This window comes from Musca autumnalis, unplaced genomic scaffold (assembly GCF_047663935.1).
Source record: "Musca autumnalis isolate F117 unplaced genomic scaffold, ASM4766393v1 scaffold_5, whole genome shotgun sequence".
Lineage (NCBI taxonomy): Eukaryota > Metazoa > Arthropoda > Insecta > Diptera > Muscidae > Musca > Musca autumnalis.
The window spans coordinates 46,595,210-46,612,230 of NW_027412088.1; the positions used below are offsets into that span (position 1 = coordinate 46,595,210).

At 35.7% G+C, this 17,021-nt stretch overlaps 1 protein-coding gene across 15 annotated transcripts in view; it reads left to right on the top strand.

The window, feature by feature from the left end:
• The window catches only part of Sin3A (SIN3 transcription regulator family member A), an 84,684-nt gene that overhangs the window by 30,567 nt on the left and 37,096 nt on the right, over positions 1-17,021 (top strand). For 4 of the 15 annotated variants that reach the window (XM_073989184.1, XM_073989190.1, XM_073989188.1 and 1 more), the window contains exon 1: positions 5,305-6,094. The exons of 8 other annotated variants lie outside the window; for them this stretch is intronic. The gene's annotated coding sequence lies outside the window, so the exon portion shown is untranslated. Of the gene's footprint in view, positions 1-5,304; positions 6,095-13,284; positions 13,358-17,021 lie in introns of those variants that run through there. 3 more of the 15 variants (XM_073989185.1, XM_073989191.1, XM_073989194.1) reach the window with 1 other exon arrangement.

Consider the following 17,021-nt stretch of genomic DNA (forward strand, 5'->3'; position numbering starts at 1 on the left):
TCTATTAAACAATAAACGCAATTTACGCAGGACATTACCACACGTACCACTAAAAACTTCAATACCATACAAAAACATAGGCATAATCAACGCATGAACCACGCGGACTTTTACAACACGAGGCAACACGATATCCAACGTGTATAACTTTCTAAGTGCAAAGTTAACCTTGGACACAACCGTATTAACATGCGCCTCAAAAGTCAAATTTTTGTCGACAACAACACCCAGACAATTTAACTTATTAACAACATCTATAACATTATTATGGATGGAAATAGTAATTGAACCTTCGGGGATATTGCCAAAATGCATTGCCTTTGTTTTATTCGCATTAACACTCAAACCATTAACAGACATCCAGTCAACTAACATACTAACAGTGAAATTTATTGTATTTTGAAGAACGTCCAAAAACACAAAATCACCAACAAACAACAGCTGAACATCATCAGCAAACGCAAGGGGCAAGTCCATACTTCTTGAGCAAACATCCCTGAAGTTGAAAAAAAAACCCCTATGGTACCATATGTAGTGGCTGGAGATCCATTTTTTTTAGTATCTCCTCCGCAAAACTTTTGATCTTTAATCCTAATCAACATTTTTGTCAGTTCAAACGCCCAAAATTTTTAAAACTCCCTAAATACATGCGTTTTTTTGTGAAAAAATTGTTTCAATATATACAGGCTGAGGGTATATCTCTGTCGGCAAAGCCGACTGATACTTTTTTACTTGTTAGTTCGTTAGAACTTCCAAGGCCGAAAGATGTGATGTGTGATCGCGAATATCTCAAAATCTTCCCATTCACAGTAGACACCAAACCCGGTACCTTCTTCCATCTTGGAACCATCTATATAACAAAATCCAGACGGTCCAGAGCAGGGCTATTTCGTTTCCAGTCATCTCTAATTGGCATAACGAATTTGATATCTTTTTATCGCATGGCAGGTGATATGTGGTGGCTATATTTCGCACGAAGACTCACTTTAATGTTTGCTCCTATCTTCCAAAGGAACCATACGGGCGCCGCATAGCTTACCACAGACCGACCTATCGCATTATATGTGGTCAACAAGGTTTCTTTATCTGGCTAGGGATTTGAGGACCTTGTTCCTACATCTCCGCTTGCCGCAAATAGCTGCGGCATGCGCGGACGACACGACATGTCGTTTGTGACCCCTAACATTTTGCGGAATTTTGTTACCATCGTTCACGACATTCAACTCTCTTTGCCCAGCACCGTCCATGTGGTGAACAGAGTTATCGTAGATTTAGTGGCGTATATCTGCATATTCCTCGCGTGGATAAGCTGGTAGGATCGGTCAAATAGGTGTTCAGACTTTCACAAATGACATCAGGGAAGATACTAGACGCCAAGATAGTACAGTTATACGCGTACTTTCGATGCCGTCTGGAGGAGGAGGAATACAATAGACGTATATATTAAACTGTTGCGGAGATATCACCCCATCTTGGGGAAACTCCCTACTTCCCTCTTTTTATTAGTTTCAATTTGAATTATTGATTGAATCCTAGCTTCAATCAATATGCTGTTCCTCGAGTTGCTGGCATTGTAGCATTTTTATCAAAAATACCATTGAAAAGTTGATGGCAATGTTCTCAGCGAACTAATCTGTTTAAATGAGGTACCAAAACTCTGTTTTATCACTGATATAAGGCCATGTTTATATTATAGCCTTTTACAGGGTTAACCTTCTTTATGACGATTTATTTGAAATATAAGCAATGGAATTGACATTTGAAACCTACCTAGTGGGTTTGTTAAATCCTGTTATATGTAAACGTACTACTATTACAGTAATTCAAGCTGTAATAAGTTGGCAACACTGTTTTCTGTATACTAAATTGATTAAATCAAGGCAAATTTATATAAGGTAGAAGTGACAATCAGCTGTATTTTTACTTTTTTTTGTAAATCTGGTTTTCAAAATGTAATAGGGGTCTACTCATGAAATTTGACAAGTAGGAAAAGCGTTAAGTTCGGTCGGGCTTCGGCCCTCCACCACAAATTTCAGCCATTTTGGTGGATTAATGTGGCCACAACCTTCAAAATACCGAAAATCGGAAGGTACCGTTCTATGGGGGCTATATGACGGCGTGGACCTATACCTACAAATTTCTGAGGGAAAGTTTTATACCCCCAACAAAGACTAAATACCAAATTTAAGCCATCTCGGTGTGATAATGAGGCTAAAACCTTCAAAATACCGAAAATCGGGAGATATCGTCCTATGGGGGCTATATCAAAACGTGGACCTATATAAACATTTTATGGTAGAAATATTTTTTAGCCTCTGGAAACACAAAATACAAACTTACAACCGATTCTGTGGTCAAATGGGACTAATACATTCAAAATATATTAAAGTGACGCGTACTTTATATGGGGCGTTATATGGGGGCTATACCAAAACGTGGACCTATATAAACCAACTTTGGTAGGAAAGTCCTACGTACATATAATAGATTTTCCCAAAATTTCATCCACCTACGTCAATCCGTTCGGACGCTAGAGTGATTTCCACAGACGGACAGACGGACTGACATGGCTATATCGATGTAGAATTGCACACTGATCAAGAATATATATAGTTTGTGAGGTCTACAATGATTATTTCGAGTAGTTACAAACGGAATGACAAACTTAATATACCCCCATCCTATGGTGGAGGGTATAAAAATTCGAAATTTGCTACCATAAAATAAATGTAAACGTGAAATAACAATGACCTACGACAGTTCTGAATGCTTTTTATTGACATTTTGATTCAAAAATTTGTTCTATTTGAGAGGATTTTCAAAATGTATTTATGTTTTTCCTGATAATTTTTTTTAGGACGACCCCATTATTCAATACTTTCTTTGACATTAAATTTTCTATAACAACAATGTTGTTTTTGTAAATTTGTTGCAACAATTCATGCATTTACCTTATATAAATTTGCTTGTATTTAATTAGTAACATGGCACAATAATACAGGTATAACTGGAAAAACAGCTGATTATCACACTAGTTGTCAAAATGAATTATTGTGAATAAAATCACATACAGAAGGTAAACAACATGGCACAATAAGAAGGTACAGCGCCAAAAACAGCTGATGGAACAAGTGTCGTTTAGGGACACCTCTCGGATCGGTCCGAAATTTTATCCATAGGTAGCCCTTGGGACCCTGAACACAACGATATTTAATTTTAAGGGGGAAGTCCATACTACCCGAGATATGGGTCTTGACATTTCGGAGATTTCGTACTTGTAACACCTTTAGGTCGTTTATGGGCACCTCTCGGATCGGGCTGAAATTTTGGGACGCTGAACACAATGATATATAGTTTCCCGGGGGAAATTCCATACTTCCCCAGATATGGGTCTTGACATTTCGGACAGGGACAAGAGTGGGCTACGCGATCAAAACTATTTTGAATTGAAAGTGTTTTTAGGCAGCCGGCCTTCGGCCGGTGATTTGAGACTTTCTCCTAATGACAAAAGGGGGCTACGCAAAAAAAAACTTTCTTGTAAATTTAAAGTTTCCTAAGTAGCCGGCTTTGAACAGAAATTTAATACATTCTCCTGTAAACAGGTGTAAAAATAGGTCGCGTGAATAAAAGTACTCTCCGTAAGCTTTAAAACAATGCCCATATTGCCCACGTTGTAAAATGTCAAGACCCATATCTCGTGAAGGATGGACTTCCCCCGGAAAATTATATATCGTTGTATTCAGGATGCCAAGGGCTGGCTATCTACTGTAAAAATTTCAGCCCGATCCGAGAGGTGCCCATAAACAACCTAAAGGTGTGAAAGTACAAAATTTCCAAAATGTCAAGACCCATATCTCGGGAAGTATGGACTTCCCCCCGGAAAATTATATATCGTTGTATTCAGGATGGACCAGGATGAATGTTTGGACTGGATTCGGATCGATCTGAAATTTTTATCACAGGTAGGGCTTGCAGTGCTGATCACGCCAATGTATATATGATGGGCAGGAAGTCCATACTTACCGAGATATAGGCTCCGAAAGTTCAAAAAATCCCTTGGTTTTGACGATAAGTTGGCCCATATCTCAGGAATTATGAACTTCCGCAATAAATGTTATATATATTTGTGATCAGGGTAACGAGTCCTATATGTAGAAAAAATTTGGTCCCGATCCGAGCTTAATGCTTAAACTCATCTTAAGCCGTTTAGTTTAAATCGAAATTTTTTCATATATAGCCGGCCTTCGGCCGGGGATTTAAGACTTTCTCCTATGGACAGGAACAAATCTCGGCTAACGCGAACAAAATTTTCCTTTAAATCGAAACTTTTTTATATCATCGATCCAAATCCAGTCCGTATATTCAACTTATGCCTTCAGGATGCCAAGAGATACCTACTGTAAAAATTTCAGCCCGATCCGAGAGGTGCCCCTAAACGACATTTAAGCCCAGCTGATTTTCAGACTAGTCAAAATGCATTATTGTGAATAAAATCTCATACAAAATGTAAACAAGCAATTCACAGCACTGTATTATTGTGATTAAATTTGACGTTTGGTATGATTTAATGTAACACCTTCTTATTCCACCATGGTAAACAAGCAATTCACAGGAATGCGTCATTGTGAACAATTTTGACGTTTGGTATGATTTGATGTAATACCCCGGTTATACTTAACCGGATTAACCCAGTGGGTTTGGATTTCAAATGTCAATTTCATATCGCAAACGTCAAATAAATCCTCTCGAAGTGGGTTAACCGGGCAAAAAAAAACTCTAGTGTACGAGTAACCGTACTATAACACCTTATTCCACCATGATTAGTAGTAACGTAACGTCAATCCATGCACAATAATAAAAGTGTAACGCTAAAAACAGCTGATAAAGACTAGTTGTCAAAATGCATTATTGTGAATAAAATCTCATACAAAAGGCAAACAAGTAGTCGCATTACATCGTTATTGTGAACAAATACGGCGGTATTAAATTGACAACACTGTTTTCTGAGCTCTAACCTGATTTAATGAGGCCCCAAAAAAATCGCGTTTACCCCTCACAACAAAAATGTAAATACCTCTGCGCGCATTTTATTCTCTCGTTTTTTCTCTCTGTCTCTCTTTTTTACCCTTGTTTACAACAAAAAATACATTACTCTCCTCTCTGGCATCGAATAAATACATGGTTTGTTATTGTTGGTTTGGTCTGCTGCGTATGATTTTGTAAATGTTGTTGTTGTCTTTCATATATACATATATATTTATTTTTCAGTAAATACATTCATCCATCCAACCAACTAAACATACCACATTCACATGTACATCGTGTTTATCGTATTGCTTGTGTGCTGCCTGCTTCAGCTTGGTCGGTCGGTCGGCTGTTTGGTTTGGTTGGTTGTGTTGCCGAAAGTCATTTATATAGAGTCGTTTCTTGAATGCTTCGTTCGTGTGTATTCGTTAGTGGATTTTTTTAAGGTTTTGCATTTGTCGTCAGCAGCAGCGGCCGTATACGTTTTTTAATCGAAATTATTAGCGGTAGTAGTCGGATGTATACGTTTGTGTTACTCGCCAAAAAATAAGAAGGAATACATTGTGAATTGTGAAAATACATTGGAAAATTTCATTAAAAAATTGAGAAAAATTATTAAAAAAGATTATAAAGCAATGCAAAGTGATAAATAAAATTCCACAACAGATTCAACAAAAGAAATGTGCAAATGCAAGCCATAAAAAATGTAACAAAAATACACAGTTTTTTTCTTTCAAATTCGTCGTCGTTGTCTTTCTTTCGGTGGTGTGAGAAAACCTGAAAAAAAGTAATGCTAGTCCTCCCTTGGATCTTGAAAAAAATTGCTGAATGAAGTGAATAGATTTTCCAAGTGTGAAAGAAGAAATATTTATAAAAATAAAAAATATCAAATATTTTCTGTGTAAAACTAAAGAGGAGCCCATGAATAAGGCAGCAGTAGTGCATTCAATCGGTTTGTAAGTCTGTCTGTCTGCCGCTGCTCTGTAGTCCATACAAAAAACACCTAGTATTGTATCTTGGGATCATTTTTTGTGGTGATGGTTGGTTTTGGTGCTGTTGTGCTGCTGATGTAAGTGAAATTTTCTTATTGTATAAATTAAAGTTTCATTGGAAATTCCATAAAACAAAATTCGAAATGTGAGAGAGTTGGCAAATAATAATTGAATAAAATTGTGCAATGAAGTGAAGTAAAGATTGTTTTCCTCTTGTTGTAGAATTAACCGAAAAAAAACTAAAGTATATATTTTTAGGTTAGGTCATTTTTTCAATTGGTTAATATACGTCGTTTTTAGTAGTCGTTCGTCGTTGTTGTCGTCTTTCTTATTTCTTGTTGTCCGCCGTGGTCCCCCCCAACCCATTCCCCTTTTGCCACCTACCAATAATAACATACACACGCACACACACATACTCGCGTACACATCTCTTGTTTTGTTGGCAATCATCGGTGGGAAATCGTATATAAACATTTTGGTGCATAACACCACTGCCGCGCCGCCGGAGAGAATGACACTGAGAGAGAAAATGAGAACAACGGGTTGTCTTTTGTTTGTTGTGCTCGCTCTCCGTGAATTGAACCTCAATTCAATTGCCTTGCAAGAATTTCTTCTTCCTTTTTTTCAATTGTCGTTATTTTTGAACCCCAAATAAATAATTCCCTCCTTTTGGTTGGTGATTAGAGAGGAGTTATAGGCATCTACTTTGGTTGGGTTCTTTGTTGTTTTCCTTTGTGTAGGTACATACCAATTAAAATATGTAATATCCCAAACCTATGCCAGAGACCCAGAGACCCTTCTTCATATTTTGTTTGACTATGAATGTTAGAATTTTTAATTAGAAATATTGCAGATTTCTTTCAAGATAGTATAATTATTGTTTTTATTTTTTTTTGTTTTGATTGCCGAGTTTAAAGTGCAATGAATTTTTTTCTCCGATTTTTTGTTTTTCTTTTGTTGAGTACACTTTTCTCCTGGTAATCAGCGTTGTCAGTATTGGGGATTTTTCCCCAAATTGGGGAATTTTTATTTGAAATGGGGAAAAAAATTTCGACTTGGGGAATTGGGAAAATGTTGAGGAAATCTGAAAAATCTTTGGGGATTTTTGGGGAATTTCTTTTTTGACTAATTACTTCAGATTATCTGATCTTTTTTAATTTCAGTACGTGAATAGTATTAGCGCACGCGTGACGCACAAATGATATGCATCATATTCTAACTGGTCGCAGCTGTAATAATTTATGACAGATTTGAAAAGTTATCATGCGGTTCGACGACTGACAGCGTACTAGAACAGTGGGTTGAATTGAAATAACATTTTCCATCATTTCTACTGCTGAAGGGGACTTAACTGCAGAAATGGTTTCTAGATTGGTGGGCAATGATGAAATTAAACTTTATTTAACATTCATGGCTCCAATTATAAAAGAGATAAATATGCTTAGGCCCGTTATTATATCCTTTTTTTGTAGTTAAATGTTAGCCGATATCGGACAGATAACCCGTTTTATATTCCTGCAAGTTTGCTTTAATAAGAAGTGTCAGATAAATTGAAAGCAAGTTTGTGTTCCTTTTAAAATTTAAAGTGCGCCCAAAAACAAGAAAAATTTGAGAGCAAATTCGAATCAACCAATCCGATTTGAGTAAATTTTATGTATATAGACTGTTTTGCTTGAAATGGAATGGAAGATGTAATAACAAATTCCTGGTAATGCGAACTTAATTCCTTAGTTTTCTTAAAATAAGGTATAACAATAAGGGATTTTAAAGAAAAGATATAAGAACGGGCCTTAATCTAAGTTTTCAAACTGATGCACACTGCAAATATGCATTTTCCCTATGCATTTTCCCTTTCAATATTCGAGTATTGAAACCATTTATAAAAAATTAAGAAGATATTGAAAAAATAGTGGAATCGATCGAAAACGACTCGGCATATTTACCATGAGGAGCCATGGACCTAGGCTTTAATTTTGACTTGTACTTTTTTTGAGTAAACAATTATTAAAGTTAAAAACACCAGTGCCGAATATCTTAAACGCATGTTAGTACAAATGCTGTAACCGATGCCTACAAATATGCAATTATTAAACTTACAAGCAATTTTACCCCAATATTTGCAGCAATTCACAGGGTTAACACAATTATAGCTCTATACGAACCTTTTCAGTTGTCAACACAAAAATCTCCACGATTGTTTAAGAATCGCAAAGGAGAAAGTTATTATTCGTAAATTGGAAATGGTATTAAGTCACACTAAGAGTAATTTCACTGAAATTTTGACATGAAAGTAAAAGAAAATGTAAATTAAAACGGTCTGTTTGTTTCATACGAATATTGCAACAAAGCAAAATTGCAGAACAAATGAAACCGTGTACACTAGTTTCTTGAAATTATGCATTTTTCCCAAAAAATTCAAAGTTTCATGTCAAAATTTCATTGAAATTACTTTAGTGTGGGCCGAGACAAAATATGTTTTCCGTTCCAACAAGTAATTCTTAAAATGCAGTACGAGTTACTAGAATAAATAATCAATTTTCTAACAAGTCCATTTGTTGTAGACATTTTGACCCTCTAATGATTCTGAATCACTTGAAAGTGAAGTTTTCAATATCGTTAATTTAATTCATATATAAGTGTATAGAATACTTTACAAGTTTAATGATATGAATTTCAATAGTAAAATAAAACTACTTTCGATTTTTTTAATTATTTGTTAAAAAAAATTTGGGGATTTTTTTGAGGAAATTCAATAAAATCTGGGGAATTTTGGGGAAAAGTTTTGGGCAAGTTGGGGAAAAGAGTCTAAAAAATACTGGCAACGCTGCTGGTAATTTCTGCTATGCGCTATTTGTTGCTCTTCTGTCAAGGTTTTCTCCCTCTCACAGTGTATTAGAGTGGTCCGTTAATGAATGTGAGGAACTTCTCGAACATCTGATGGATGCATGGTACAATAATACAGGTACAACGGCAAAAACAGCTGATTATCACATTAGTTGTCAAAATGCATTATTGTGAATAAAATTACATACAAAAGGTAAACAAGCAATTCACAGGAATGCGTTATTGTGAACAATTTTGACGTTTGGTATGATTTGATGTAATACCCCGGTTACACTTAACCGGATTAACCCAGTGGGTTTGGATTTCAAATGTCAATTTCATAGCGCAAACGTCGAATAAATCCTCTCGAAGTGGGTTAACCCGGCAAAAAACTCCAGTGTAACCGTACTATAACACCTTATTCCACCATGATTAGTAGTAACGTAACGTCAATCCATAGCGCAATCATAAAAGCGTAACGCTAAAAACAGCTGATAATCAGACTAGTTGTCATTATTGTGAATAAAATCTCATACAAAAGGCAAACAAGTAGTCAGGTAATGCGTTATTTTGACGTTTGGTGTGGTAAATGGCCCGATTATTGTTATCGATGTAACACCTTCTTATTCCGCCATGGATGGATGTTTCAAGTGCGATTGAAATTCCAGTGAATAAACACCTTTATGGAACATTTCTGAAAAACAACAAAGGGAACAAAAAAGGTTATAAATTCAGTCTAAACTCGATTATCCGTAATGGGCGGGACCGGATGCATTACGGATAATCGATTTTCCCGGATAATGGAGTAACACTTTCTCATATATTTTTAATCAAAAAATATACGTTCTTGCATTGTTTTTGTCTATGGAATTTTGTTCGAATGAATTATAATAATCCCGGATCATAAAGGATAATGGATAATCGATTCCCGGATAATCGAGATTTGACTGTAATTGTGTAACAAGTGTCGTTTAAGTGAACCTCTCTGATCGGGTTGAAATTTTTACCATAGGTAGTTCTTGGGACCTTCATCATAACGATATATTGTTTTTTTTTGGGGGAAGTCCATACTTCCCGTGCTAAAGGACTTGACTTTTCAGAAATGTTTTACTACTTTACCACAAAATTGTTTAGGGACATCTCTTGGATCGATTTGAGAACAACTATTCCTTGTTATTCTGACCACAACGGGGTATATTCTTTTTCGGGGGGAAGTCCATACTTCCAGAGATAGGGATCTTGTCTTTTTACTACTGTAACGTGGGCGATATGATGGGTATCGCTTTAAAGCTTATGGTTATTTGTAAAAAAAAAGTCCATGGATCAGGACTTAGAGTGAACTTTAGTCTATACCTATAATTGTACGGGAATTTAGAGATAAGAGATCAAATCAATTCTTTATTGGTTTAGGATTGAAGATATTCAACTAACCATCTATAGAAGCAGCTTTTATTTCAGAGAGGGTCTATAGAACCACGTTTTATTTCAGAAAGGGTCTATAGATCAGGGACGAGCTTCTTTGCTTAGATCGTATAGTGAGGGCGCCCACTGAGTTGTTTTTGCATTTGCTTCTCTCTCTCACGTACAGTGTAAATGAATGAAAACAAACAAAAACATAATGTGGTTGTTGCTTTTTTCACTCATACGTTCATACATGTCTTCGCTTTGGTTGTATTTCTGTGGTCGTCGCTGCTATAGATGCACCTTTACTTTCAGCAAGGGTCTATAGAAGCACCTTTACTTTCAGCAAGGGTCTATAGAAGCACCTTTACTTTCAGCAAGGGTCTATAGAAGCACGTTTTCTTTCAGAAAGGGTCTACAGAAGCGCACATTTTCTTTCAGAAAGGGTCTATAGAAGCACCTTTACTTTCAGCAAGGGCCTATAGAAGCACCTTTACTTTCAGCAAGGGTCTATAGAAGCACCTTTACTTTCAGCAAGGGTCTATAGAAGCATCTTTACTTTCAGCAAGGGTCTATAGAAGCACCTTTACTTTCAGCAAGGGTCTATAGAAGCACGTTTTCTTTCAGAAAGGGTCTATAGAAGCACGCTATCTTTCAGAAAGGGTCTATAGAAGCACGTTTTCTTTCAGAAAGGGTCTATAGAAGCACCTTTACTTTCAGCAAGGGTCTATAGAAGCACCTTTCAGAAAGAGTCTATAGAAGCACCCTTACTTTCAGCAAGGGTCTATAGAAGCACTTTTTCTTTCAGAAAGGGTCTATAGAAGCACGTTTTCTTTCAGAAAGGGTCTATAGAAGCACGTTTTCTTTCAGAAAGGGTCTATAGAAGCACGTTTTGTTTCAGAAAGGGTCTAGAAGCACGTTTTCTTTCAGAAAGCGTCTATAGTAGCACCTTTACTTTCAGCAAGGGTCTATAGAAGCAAATTTACTTTCAGCAAGGGTCTATGGAAGCACGTTTTGTTTCAGAAAGGGTCTAAAAGCACGTTTTCTTTCAGAAAGGGTCTATAGAAGCACCTTTGCTTTCAGCAAGGGTCTACAGAAGCGCACCTTTTCTTTCAGAAATGGTCTATAGAAGCACCTTTACTTTCAGCAAGGGTCTATAGAAGCATCTTTACTTTCAGCAAGGGTCTATAGAAGCACCTTTACTTTCAGCAAGGGTCTATAGAAGCATGTTTTCTTTCAGAAACGGTCTATAAAAGCACGTTTTCTTTCAGAAAGGGTCTATAGAAGCACGTTTTGTTTCAGAAAGGGTCTATAGAAGCATCTTTACTTTTAGCAAGGGTCTATAGAAGCACCTTTACTTTCAGCAAGGGTCTATAGAAGCACCTTTACTTTCAGCAAGGGTCTATAGAAGCACCTTTTCTTTCTGAAAGGTTCTATAGAAGCAGGTTTTCTTTCAGAAAGGGCCTATAGAAGCGCACCTTTTCTTTCTGAAAGGTTCTATAGAAGCAGTTTTTCTTTCAGAAAGGGTCTCTAGAAGCACCTTTTCTTTTTGAAAGGTTCTACAGTAGCAGTTTTTCTTTCAGAAAGGGTCTCTAAAGCACCTTTTCTTTTTGATAGGTTCTATAGAAGCACCTTTTCTTTCGGAAAGGTTCTATAGAAGCACCTTTACTTTCAGCAAGGGTCTTTAGAAGCACCTTTTCTTTCAGCAAGGTTCTATAGAAGCACCTTTTCTTTCTGAAAGGTTCTATAAAAAGAAGCACCTTTTCTTCCAGAAAGGAACGCTACGTTTTTGTTTCGTCCTCACCTTTACAAAATCTGAAGTAATTAGTCGTCATAGTTTTCAAGTAGTACCAGGGATTTCCGACTTCTTTTTGAGAGATTGTATCTTAAAACTCCACCTGTAGGCTAGTTTTACATTGCTGAAATAAGCGGAAAATGTTTCCTACATTACGCTGAGGGGAATTTTTGCCACTGTTGGAAATTTGATGTTGCCTGGTCATTACAAAACGGTGGCACCATAAATGGTTCGCCAGGTGACCAGCATAGATGGCTTCATCCAAGACAGATTCAGGTTTTATGTTGAAGGATTTGATGGCATTAAGAAACGCTTGGCAATCAAAGATATCAGCATTCAGATATTTTTTGCTGATTTCTATTTGGAAAAGCAGTCGCTTTCCAACTTGTATCAGTTCCTTACAGTAGACATCGCCACCCCTTACCTTCTTCCTCCTTGGATCTCCCACTATAATAAAGGGCCATAACTTTCAGCAGTGGTTTACTTCAGTTGTCTCCAATTGGAATAATAACTTCAAATCGCATGATAGGCGATGCCTATACAGAATACATGGAATGTTTGTAATTATTTTTCCTAGGATACATCCATGCCCCCCATTACGTGCTATTGCCCGGTATTGAATAGAAAGCACAATTTGTTGGGACTGCTTATATGTGGGGTGCTTTTAAAAGTTCCGTAAATAAGAATTGATGGTGAATGCTATCAGCAAGGCACATAGGCAAGGATGGGCTGAGCGGACCACAGTGTCGTACATCCATCCATCTACGTTCTGGTAGTAAAAAGTTACTGTTTACATAATTTCCCAAAATTTTCAGAAGTCGCATTTTGCATTTTTTGTTTCTACTTTCTTGAAATTTTACCAGAAATGTCCAATGGGAATACCTGGCCTTAAGACATTCACATATGGCCAAGCTACAAAAACGGATACAACTATTTACTTCCGGTATTATGACGACATTCGTCGCACATTTTATGAACCCTAGCATCTTGCTAATATATTTTCTTTAATTAATGAAAATATTTTGACAATTTTTCTTGCACAAAATAAATGTTTCTTCCATTAACAACACCACCACTCAGTATTTGCCCGATAACACCCTATTATTTCAATTACTGTTGTTTTTGTTTTTACCTCAGAAACATCTTATTATTTTCTCCAATATTCTCATTTTGCAAATCTATATCTCTCATGTTGGTCTCTCTCTCCTCCGGGTAGAAAAACGAATGAAAAATATTGCTGTGCCACACAGTGTTCATTGGTCTCAAACACTCGCCATTGTGTATAGCTGCTGCCACCCAGTCAGACATACCTTTGTCACTGGTACAGTTTACAAAAACAAAAAACTTCTGAGAAAAAAAAAAACAATACATATCGACAAAAAAAAACACGACTCACGAATAAATAAAAGATAACTAACAAGATTTTTTTACAGAAAATAAAAACTGCTGCTGAGGAGGAGGTGGTGTATGATATGGGATATTTTGGGATTTTCATACCTAATATAGGTATGCACAAATTAGTGAGGTGAAAAGGTGGGGGAGAACATTTTCGAGTGGTTTTTAATGACGTTCTTATTGTTTTTTTTTTTTTCGGGAAATTGTGGAAGGAGTACCAGAATACTACCGTTGTTTTAGTGTAACAGTCAATGTTTTTGTTTAAAGTTTCCAATTTGTATTTAACTATTTTTTGCCTTGAAGCAGCAGCACTGAACAGATATCATAAACTAGCCAACCAACCCCCCTTTCATTGCTTGATTAAAAATCATCTACAAGCAAGTCTTACATATATGTACACATAGTCTTAAACTAATACAATCAAAGCAAACCAGTCGTTTAGCCATCGTTCACATTATGAAGAGGTGTGGGGAGGGGGAGGAGGAGATATACGTTGTGGAATAAAGTCATGTAGTAGACATTTATTTAGTCATACTTTAGCGCGCTTTTTTCATTTTCGTTGTATTGGTGTGTGCCAATGATTTGTACACATATGTGCGCCTCTCTGATGGCTTGCCATGCCTTCCATCTTCCTTCCTGTCCGTGTCTTGCGGACTTCACCACCTTCATTTAAGTTCATTGGTGTATGATGATTGTTGGTCTTTTTGTTTTGTTTTTGTGCGATGTTTTCTTCTTAATTATATTTTTATATGCTTGCCTCTTTATATTCTCTGGTTGTTTCCCCAACAAGAATATTATTTGCTTACATATTTTAAGATGGCAGGCGGTGGGAGGTTTGGCACTTGTAGCAAAGAAATACTATTATAGATTTGCAGATTGCTGCACGCACACACACACAGGCGCCTTCCAAACAAATTGTGCTTAAAAAAAGCCATCCTCAGAGTAGCTCACGCCCATTTGTCCACCCAACATTGCTGGCATTATTTTCTTTCCGAGTGATACAGATAATCATCCCACCACTTGTAGTTAAAAATCATCCAGTAGACTATAGAAAAAACAACAACAACTGCATTATTACTCAATTTTAATTATATATTATATTTGATAAATATTTGCTCTTGCCATTATTTACATGGTGAGATGTGGTGGGCTCCATTCTCGATGTATTATTTGCTCTGTTCCAGAACCTGCAAGAAGCTACTATTTTTTACTACGATAACATTTTTTCCATTATGTTATCGGAAAAAATAGTAAAAATTAGTAGATTCTTGCAGTATTGGAACAGACCAATTGTGTGTTACCTGACTTACTGCTCGTCTCCCCCATAACATTTTTCTCTCTGTCAGCAGCCTCATTTTTATATTTGTTAGAGATGAACATTAGTTTTCTTTTGGTTTTAGTTTTCTTGTTTGGTTTTCTTACCATTGCAAAGTTTATACTTTTTTTCAGTTTGGACATTCTAAATACTTTTTCATTAATTTAAGTTGAGTTTTCTTCAATTATTTCCAACATCTGCCATGTTTTTGTTTACCTATTTGTGATTAATGTCAATCAAGGAGAATGCCAGTCATTGCCTGTCATTCTTCTCTAAGAATCTTCGACACACACATAACACAGAAGAGAAATTGCCACTTTACTTCAACATCAACAATGCAATGAGAGAGGTGACAACTAGAAGAAAAAACAAAGCAAATTGACATTTTAGTTTGGGAAACTCCTCTATTGTTAAACAAGTTGTATTCTTTTAACTTCTTTTAAATAATATAAACTATTGGGACCATTTGCCAAATTAAACATTCATTAATTTTATCAATGTTAACGATGATACCAAAGAGAGCTCCATTTTACTTCAATGTAAACAAAAAAGGAAAAATTGCATTAATTGTCATTTTGGTTGGGGAATTCCTCCTCATTAGTTAAACACTTCTACATATTTAATTAAATTAAGTAGGTAGGTATGTAGATTATTTTACAAAATGTTGGAAGTTTCTTGGACTATTGTAAATATTAAACAAGTTTTGTTCCTTCCGTCGTTAATGTGTTTAAAGAAGGGCGCCGTTGTTATCAAAAATCAACGGCTCAGATGAGAAATACATAGAGAAAAGAGAGCTCCATTTTACTTTAACATAAACAAGAAGGCAGAAAATGGCACGAATTGACATTTTATACTTAATTGAATTATGAGGTTTATTTTACATGAATTTAAGGTTTTTTTAGCTACTTCACAAATTAACAATATTTGTGCCACTGATCTTCAGACATATGTTTGTTTTCATATGTTTACTTCAACATCAACAATGCAATGAGAGAGGTGACAACTAGAAGAAAAGAAAAACAAAGCAAAATGGCATTTTAGTTTGGGAAACTCCTCTATTGTTAAACAATTGTATTCTTTTAACTCAATTGTGCAGATTCTTTTAAATAAAATAAACTATTGGGATCATTTAACAAATTAAACTTTTATTACTTTTATAAATGTTAATGAACGATGATACCAAAGAGGAGCTCCATTTTACTTCAATGTAAACAAAAAGGAAAAATTGAATTAATTGTCATTCTGGTTGGGGAATTCCTCCTCATTAGTTAAACACTTCTACATATTTAATTAAATTAGGTATTATTTTAAAAAAGGTTGAAAATTTCTTGGACTATTGTAAATATTAAACAAATTTTGTTCCGTCCGTCGTTAATGTGTTTAAAGAAGGGCGCCGTTGTTATCAAAAATCAACGGCTCATACGTATATGAAATACGTGGAGAGAGTTCCATTTTACTTCAACATAAATAAGAAGGAAAAATGGCAAGAATTGACAATTTAGTTGAAGAAATTCTTATTAGTTGAACATATGTCATTAAATTATCAAGTTTATTGTTTTTTAGCTTTAAAGAAAGGCGCCGTTGTATCAATAATCAACGGCTCAGATGAGAAATACATAGAGAAAAAAAAAGAGAGAGCTCCATTTTACTTAAACATAAACAAGAAGGCAGAAAATGGCACGAATTTACATTTACATACATACTTAATTAAATTATGAGGTTTATTTTACATCAATTTAAGGTTTTTTAATATATATTTGTGCCACTGATCTTTTTCAGACATGTTTTCATATGTTGTGTCATTGATGTATTAAATCTCAAAGAAGGGCGCCGTTGGTATCAATAATAAACGGCTCAGATATGAAATACATAGAGAAAGGGAACTTTGTTTTACTTCAACAGTGCAACGACGAGGAAAAAGTGACAATCAAAAAGAAATGTAACACAAAATGTCTAGTTAAGCAATATCTATTACGCCATTAATTAAATATCTTACCATTGATGTTATTAGTTTAATGCATTTATTGATTAATATAATAACAAGCCATGCTTTATTCACCCCTAACCTTCGGCTCACATGTGAAACAGAAATAGAGAGGTGATAGAAACAGAATGGGGGAAATATGGAACAAATTCACATTTTTGTTGTAAAACCGTTTAAGGATTAAACAAAAATGAAAAATAAAATAATTGTATGTGTTAACTAAATGCATTACAGAGAGAGTTTCTCAGCAATTCACAAAGGGGGAAAAATGAAACAAGTCTCGTTTAGGGG